Genomic DNA, 9097 nt, shown 5'->3' with positions numbered 1-9097 from the left:
CAGCGCCGGTCCTTTGAATTTGGGTGCCTTGGGCGAATTAAAAGAATGGTACCCCTATAACTTTTTTTGAACAATAAATATATAAGGATAAAAAAACACATTTGACATTGTGCAAAAAGAACACAAGTATGGATCTTTAAATCAATATTTATACTACATCAAAACATTAACCACTATAAAGAGACTTATTATTCTTCTTCTTCTTATTTAAATATCATCATCTTAGCATTTTTTGTTGCAAAATCATTAATAATTTGTTCATAATCAAGTTTCTTCAAAAATTATTTTCAATTGAAATCAACGTAAGATTATTTAATCTATCTTGTGACATAGTAGATCTCAAATAAGATTTAATAACTTTAATTTAGAAGAACTTCTCTCAGCAGATGATGCAACACTGATAGGAATAGTTACTATTATTCTATAAGTTATGTATCATTAGGAAAATAATTAAGAATCTTTAAAGAACTCAATATAATATAGCTTGATTTTGATTCAACTGTTAAAGCTTCTCTAATAACTTTCAATTTTTCAAACAAAATTTCACCATCAAGATCAAGAGAATCGTCATGTTTTAAATAAGTTTCAAGATGTTTACGACATGCTTTCAAGTCCCTATCAAATAATGATCTAAGCCTTTCAATACTAACAAGAATCCAAAACTATTTTCATATGTGTTATACTGCTCTAATCTTCTATCAAGTGAGCCAGTTGTTTGATCTACAATATATAAGAAACAGTGATTTCAAAAAGACTCTTCAGCAGACTCAAGATTTAGTTGTGTGGGTTGAGATGGATTTTCATCATAATGTTGTTTTTTACGAATTTAACGTTTTTGAATAAACACACATTCAATCTCCATTTCATTCCCAATATTTTTTAGCACTAGCCTTAGCATTTATAAAGCTAGATTCTCTATATTCTTTTATTAATTTTGAGTTTGTAGTGCCCCTATATATTTGTTAGCTAGGATTTTTAAAAAAAAATAAATTTTAGCAAATACTTTTATAATAGAAAATTCTCTTTTATTATATATAGGGATAAAAAATTTGATGCCCCTAAAATTATGGGGCCCTGGGTTCCCGCCCCGCGAGCCCATGCTCAGGGCCACCCCTGGTCATGGTTATGCATATTTATAATTTGTTAATTATACTCTTATTTTATCAATAACTCCACTTTATATTTCTATAAAATTAATTATTTTTTAATTAGTTATTAGAAAAAAAGACAGAGTATTATTAGAGTTTGACCTAACTCACCATTCAAAACCGGTTGGTAAGGTGAGGAGTGTCCCTCTCTCCAACCAATGTGGGACTTTAGGATCTTCCTAATACACCCTCTCACGCCCAGCACTCTTTGGGCTTGGTGCGTGGATATTAATGGTGGGCGGCCCATGGTCCGATCGATAGGCTCTGATACCATATTAGAGTTTGACCTAACTCACCTTATAAAACCGGTTGGTAAGATGAGGAGTGTCCCTCTCTCCAACCAATGTGGGACTTTAGAATCTTCCTAATATGATTAAATTTATTTAGAAAGAGAAAATAAATGAGGGTATAATAAAAAAAATAACTCTAACAATCAATTATATTGGTTGAAGAGATTTATTCTAAAATGACACTTAAAAAGAGAAGTATTAATTATACAACCAACACCTTTTTGAAGACATATTTTTTAGTTGCATCAAAAAGTTTAAAATACTAAATTGATTTAGTTTTATTAATACTAAATTGATTTAGGTTTATTAATTAAAAGAAGTTGGATGTTTCGGTATCTTAAATTTAGTTGAGTAATAATATTTGTAAATAAAATTTATTTAAATTTAAAATTATTTATTAACAAAACAATATAAAAAATACACATACTTCAATTCAACCAAATTTTGTTTTACTTAATTATTCATTAAAAAAAAGTTTAAGAATGTTCTAATCAGCTTGTGAATCTAGGCAGCGTGGAAAATGTCAAATAGGAGGCAAAGTAGAAAAATGGACCCACACACTCATGCTACTTGAGTTAATTGCATAAGTTTTAAGGCTATTCTCATGTTTGTCCAACTCTGGCTTAAATTGCAGCGACGAATTTTGAATTAAAAAAAAATTTAAATAACTACTTTTTTAAATTATGTTTTAAATTAATCACTTTTCAAACAACACAAAATCATCCTGAAAAAGATACTCCATTGCATGTGGTGTTGTTACTTTGAAATTTTCGACATATATGTAAGACAAGGTATAAGGGTCAGTATTTTGAAAGCAGAGGTATGGATGCCTATGTTTTTTGTTGAAGGAGTCTTGGCCGACCCGAAAGTTCATTGCGTTTATTTGAGTTCATCAAAATATAGCGCCCATGGGTCTCAGTCGGATCTTTTCTATTGAAGAGCCGAAGTCATGTTGTTCTAAGGACTTGGAAAATTTTTGAGCTCTCTTGTTGCCATGAAGCGCAATCGAGATAGGTTTAAGTGGATAAGGACATACAGTTTTTTCAAAGACACGTGGAAGTTTGTGGGACAAAATTTTGCATGAATCAGAAAACATTGCGGAATTCGCTTAGTCGACCATTATATACAGTTATTTTAGGATATCTATATAAGTAGCTTTTGTTTCCAATTTTAGGGGTTCACATTTGTTACATTTCTTAAGAAACTCAAAGTATATGTGTCAAAGAGAGAAAAGAGTGTCATTTGGAAAATGTATGTATGCATTCCATATTATAAATTTCAAGCAACTTTATTTTTATTGCAAATTTAAAGTTTTTCTTTCTTAATTCATTTGTCAACATTTTACCCTTTTTTCACTTTACACTTTCCAGTCAATTTCCTAGTTTAGTTTTAAGAATTAAGTTTCGACAAATATTTTTAATTAAACTGAACATCTACATCACCACAAATAAACACAAAATTGATATGACTTTGGCACTATGTCCTAGAATTCCGTAGTTAATCCTGCAAGTAACCTTTAATAAAGAGACTAAAGGTTGTTTACCAAAATCCAGGGTAAACAAATTGGCACGCCTAGTGGGATCCTTGTGTCAAAGTTAACTTTTCTTATTAGTTGCATATAAAGTTCTTTGTTCTTAAAATTTATGAGTCTTAGTGTGCATGAGATTAATGAGTGGTAGAATTTCGAAAGATTACCCTAATAAGATGAACAGAAAGTGTACTAGGATGGTAAATCAAAGAAATAACAATAGTGGAGAACAACCAACTAACACAACAGAGAAAGGTACAATCGCTGCGAACTCGACTGATGCAATCGCTTCCACAGCCAGTATGGAAGCTATACCATCGACGGTGCAAAGTGTGGCAATATGGCTTGCTTGAAGTTTAAGGGCTTATCATCTTCAATCGATAGTGCATATTCCACTAAGTTTACCTGTGCATAGGCACCATTAACTTTTCATTAAACGTGACATCATTACTAATCATAAACTTAGAACCTCATACACTCCAAAGACATAGTCTTTGACCCTTTTGCATATCATAGCAAGATAACTTTCTTTGCTCTATTATCAATTTTATTATCCTTGATGTGATAATAGAATGTGTATTCAAAAATTTTGAGTATGTCATAATCAACATGTTCACCTGACAACACACTATAAGGTGTAACTCCGCTATTCTCGACTTAACATAGAATTAAAGAAAATACACCTTACTTTCTCAAGAAGTGTACTATCTGGTCTTTCCATGACTCCATTTTGTTATGGCGTGTCTTTTTCTGTCTAGTGTCTTACAATGCCTCCTCGTTCACAAAACTTTTTGAAATTTCCCTCAGTAAATTTTATACGTTTGTTGGACCTTATAGTTTTCAACTTTCTACCTGTTATGTTCTCAAACATTGCTTTCCAACACTTGAAAAATACCAAATACCTCATTCTTATGTTTGAAAAAGTAAATCCAAGAATACATAGAATGATCATAAAAAAATGTAACGAATTACATGGAACTACCCTTAGTTGGACCCCAAACATTAACAAGCACATAGTCTAACAATCCTATATTTTTGTGCTTTCTTTTAGAAAACTTCAAGTGATATGTTTTACCATGCACACAATGTTCACAAAATTCTATTTATAATTTCTTTGTGTTCTTTAATAAACCTTTCTCACCAAGCAATGATAGACCATTTTCGGACATATGCCCTAGACACACATGTCATATCCTCATGCATTCTATTTCATTTTTACTTCCACTGATTCTAATTGTCAAATCTCTTGTGAGAGTTTCACCTATAAGAGAATAAATATTTGTGTGACGAACTCCCTTCATCACAAGTAACGAACCACGTACAATTTTTAAAACTGCATCTTCAATAACTTTTTTCCAACCATTTTCCTATAGTACACCAAGATAAATAAGGTTTTTCTACAAATTTGGAACATGTCTCAGATTCATCAGAGTTCTTATTGTTCAATCATGCATCTTGATTTTTATTGTATCGTAGTCCATAATTTTGTAGACATGGTTGTTTCATAATAAAATAGTTCCACTATATGTACTTTGGTATGTAGTAAACCACTTCATATTTGGGTACATATGGTGTGAGGCTCATGAATCAAACATCCACTTACCAAAAATAGCATGGTTTGACTTTGAGACAAAGAAACAATCATCCTCATCATTTGAGACATAACTCGGCTATGATAATTCTTGTTGTTTTACTTCGAGACAGGGAAACTAAGGTCGGTCCTGACTTTTAAGAGGCACAGGGAAAATAACAAAAATGAACCCTAGTAAAAAAACTGAGCAATTAATCAAAATTATAGCCGTCTCATACAATTATTTTTTATAATTTTTTTGTGTGTAAAATTCGTTTATTCGCCAAGTTTTGTCATGTCTGAAAATTATTAAATCAATCATATGTGTTAGTTCGTACGAATTAAAAATAAAAATATTTTTAAATTTTTATTTTAAAAGATCCTCGAAATTTTAATACATTATGCTAAAGTTTCAATTACACTTATACAAAATAGACCATAATACTCACTTACATGTACATATATTTTTAGTACAAACATATATAATATATGTTATTTTTAGTATATATCTTCAAAAGAATACTATAGTAGCATAAATAAAATTGAAATAATAAAAAAATATAAAATATTATAAATACTAAGTTAAGAGGTGTGGATATGGTATAACACATTTATTTCAATAATTTTTAAATGAATTAATCGTTTTATGAGGCTTTTTTATTAAAAAAAACAATTAATTGAAAAAAAGTGGAGACAACATTTGAATTCACTACCTTGGGTAACTAAACAATTTCTTTTCCACTTGGCTACGATAAACAAATGATTGACATGAAATAATAACATTTGATTGGTTGAGGGTATCGGTATCCATCTAAACTCAAGGGTACCGGAGTGTTCAATTCTTTGGTACCCATGAATTCAAGTTGGGTACAGGTACCTTTAGCGTAAACTGTTATTAAATATTAATTTATTTTAAAATAAATTAATATAGGTAAGTGACATGACATGAAATAATAACATTTGATTGGTTGAGGGTACCGGTACCCATCTAAACTCAAAGGTACGGAGTGTTCACCTAAATATATACATGCTTAACGTATTTTATATCTTTAAAACAACTACTTCCTCCGTTTTTTATTATAAGTCGTTTTAAACTTTTCACACAGTTTAAGAAAAATAATAATTGTTGTATGAGATTGAGAAATTACGAAGGTTTTTACAAAATTATCCTTCATTAATGACATATGGAAGATAAATTTATATAATTGAAAGGAGAGAGAATAATAAATATTTTAGGATATAATAGGAAAAGTAGCATTAATTATTTATTGGAATTGTAAAATGACTTATATTTAAATACAATTTTTTTCTTCAAAACGACTTATAATAAAAAACGGAGGGAGTAATATATAATCTGGTTATTACTGTTGTTGGCATGTTTCTTAAATAATACCATCTTATTTGGACAATTTGCTTTAAATGTCCAAGAACGCCATATTTAAAGCACATTCTTTTTACATGAGCGCTAGATTTTGATATAGACTTCTTTTCCTACCTTATTATCCTCTTTCATTAGTCCTTCCTCTATTAACAAACAATCTTTGAGCTTGTTTTCTATGTTCTCTTCCACTGCTCGACGTCCCACTTGTAGCAATCTTTCAAAGACCATCTGCTAAAAGTTGTATTTTAGTCTCATTCAGGGTTAAAGTATCACCCACATGTATCAATGTTTGAACCATATTTTCGTAGGACTTTGGTAATGAAAGTAATAACATGAGTGTTTAGTCTTCTTCATCAATCTTAACTTTTTAAGTATGATATAATCCTATCAAACCTGTTTATATAATTTCAGATTGAGGTGCCTTCCTCCATCTTGCATGTATACAATTTGGATTTCAAGTAGATCCGATTTGTTAGACTTTTTGTCATGAAATTATTGTTTAACTTTGTTGTCGTTGCTTCTTCATTTACCAAGAATGAAACATCTCTCTCAATTCATAACATTATGGCGGCTTGTGCTTCAAGAACTATTTCTCAATCCTCATCCTTCATATTCACATGTTTCTTTTTATTTTCCTACTAATGCTTTGTGCTAATATTGTGAAATAAAGTGTTTAATATGCATTCTCCAAAGGAAAAAAATCAATTTTTTCATTGAATTTTTCAAATTTATATTTACCAACCTTGATTGATCCACTAGTATAAGCCATTATATTATATAACCAAATATAAAATAAAAATTTATCATTCTACACTTTTATAATTGACTCTTATACCAATTGTTAGCAGCAATATAAATTTAGTTTTTAATGATAATATGAAATACAACCTTCATTGAAGTTGAACAAGAAAATAATATAGTATGACCAATAAACTGTATGAAGAAATATAAATTTTAAAAAAGAAAGATTAATTTATTATAAGATAAAGATTCACTTTGTTATATTATGTATATTTGTTGTTGTTATCGACAAATGATATAAAAAATTATATATTATAATGATTAATGAATTTTTTGGTCCCCTAAATATTTCAGATTTCGTTTTTAGTCCCTCTAAATATTTTTTTCAAAGAATAGTCCCTTTAAAAATTTTCATCCACACTTTTGATCCCTCCTGCTAACGTCCGTTAACAGAGCTGACGTGACACTACGACGTGACAAAGATGCTGATGGATGTCACGTGGAATTTGATCCCCATTTTAGATTTATTATATAAATTTTATTTATAGCGACAGAAAAATCCATCCGTAACATGAACATCATATAAAAACCCAGAATTTGTAGCTAATCCTTAGTTAATTTGTAACTAATTCCTAACTAATTCAAAGACGTCATTTTTATGATCTACAATTTAGTTTTTTTCATGATTTTTTACAAGAAAGTTTATCATATTATAAGGATATCTCTCACCAAAATTTAATTTTTTTTAGATAAATTAAATATGAATTTTTTTATGAATCAATTTTTTTTTAAAACGAAAACAAGAAAAACTTAGCATATTATTGATTTTTAGGCTAATATTTTTTCAGGGAGTTATATCATAACATATATAAAATATCTTCAAATATTCATGGCATTTCGAATAAGTTTCGATTTATTTTGATTTTTTTATCGAAACACATATAAATGTATTTTTTCAAGTGACGAAATGAGAAATTTAACCCTATTGATTGTAAAATGTTTGACATGCTTTAATTTTTTTCACATTAATGTATCAAGTTATAAGGATCTCTCCCACAAAAATTGATTTTTTTTTTGCATGAGGTTAATTAAATAATAATTTTTTAAACTCTGGTATTCCACGAAACAGAAACAACGCAATATTGAAATATGGTTGATTTTTTAGCTAATATTTTGCAAGGAATTAGATGATAACACATAAAAATTATCTGCAAAGTTTCATGACATAAATCTCGATTTATTAATCAAAATAAATCGAGACTGATTCGGAATGAAATAAAATTTTGTAGATATTTTATATATGTTATGATATAACTCCCTGAAAAGTAATAGCCTAAAAATCAATCATATGCTAACATTTTCTTTGTTTCCGTTTTAAAGAAAATCGACTCGTAAAAAAAATCATATTTAATTCTTCTCAAGTAAAAAAAAACTAAATTTTTGTGAGAGATATCCTTATAATGTGATAAACTTTCTTGTATGAAAAAAAACAAATTCTAAGTCATAAAAATGATGTCTTTGAATTAGTTAGGAATTAGTTACAAATTAGCTACGGATTAGCTACAAATTCTGGGTTTTTATATGATGTTCATGTTAGCGATGGATTTTGCAACGGAATATTTGTCGCTATAAATAAAATTTATTTAAAAAATATAAAATGGAAACCAAATGCCATGTGGCATCCATGTCAGCATCTTTGCCACAGATGCAGTGTCACGTCAGCTATGTTAACGGATGTTAGCATGAGAGACAAAAAATGTGGATGGAAAATTTTAGAGAGACTATTCTTTGAAGAAAATATTAGAGGGACTAAAAACAAAATCCAAAATATTTAAAGGGCCCAAAAAATTTATTAACCCTAGTAAGAGAACCAAATCACACAAATTACACGTAAATAGAAGAGTTTAAATCTACTTTCTTTCTTATTATTTATTACTCCTTAATTTCATGTGAGTGATTTACATTTTTCTTTTCATCTTTTTATATGTAGCTTTTTGTCAAATATTTCCACAATTTTTCTTTAAAATAAAATACAATCAAAACCATTAAATTATAAAAATGTGAATCAAAGCAATAATAGAGAAATAAATACATAAACTACACCTACATAATGGAAATAGAAGAAAACAAATCTCCACAATATCTAAACATTAACTATAACTAAATGTCAACTCTAAGTTAGTTGTGACACTTATAGTCCATGTGTGATTATACCGTACTTGTATAAATGCTTCATTAATAACAATACAAAATAGACTCGTATACACTTTTCAGTTTCCATTCATTTGAGTCTTTTCTCCCGTGTTCCAATAGTGTATTTTCTCCAACCGCAAAATCATGTTGTATTTATCTTGATAAAATTAATAAATAATACTCCACATACACAGGGGTGATGAAATGCAATAGTCACCTCACCTAGATAAACAAACAACAAGTTAT

The sequence above is a fragment of the Vicia villosa genome, linkage group LG3 (genome assembly GCF_029867415.1).
Source record: "Vicia villosa cultivar HV-30 ecotype Madison, WI linkage group LG3, Vvil1.0, whole genome shotgun sequence".
NCBI classification, from domain to species: Eukaryota; Viridiplantae; Streptophyta; class Magnoliopsida; order Fabales; family Fabaceae; genus Vicia; species Vicia villosa.
Note: the sequence above shows the minus strand (reverse complement) of the source record.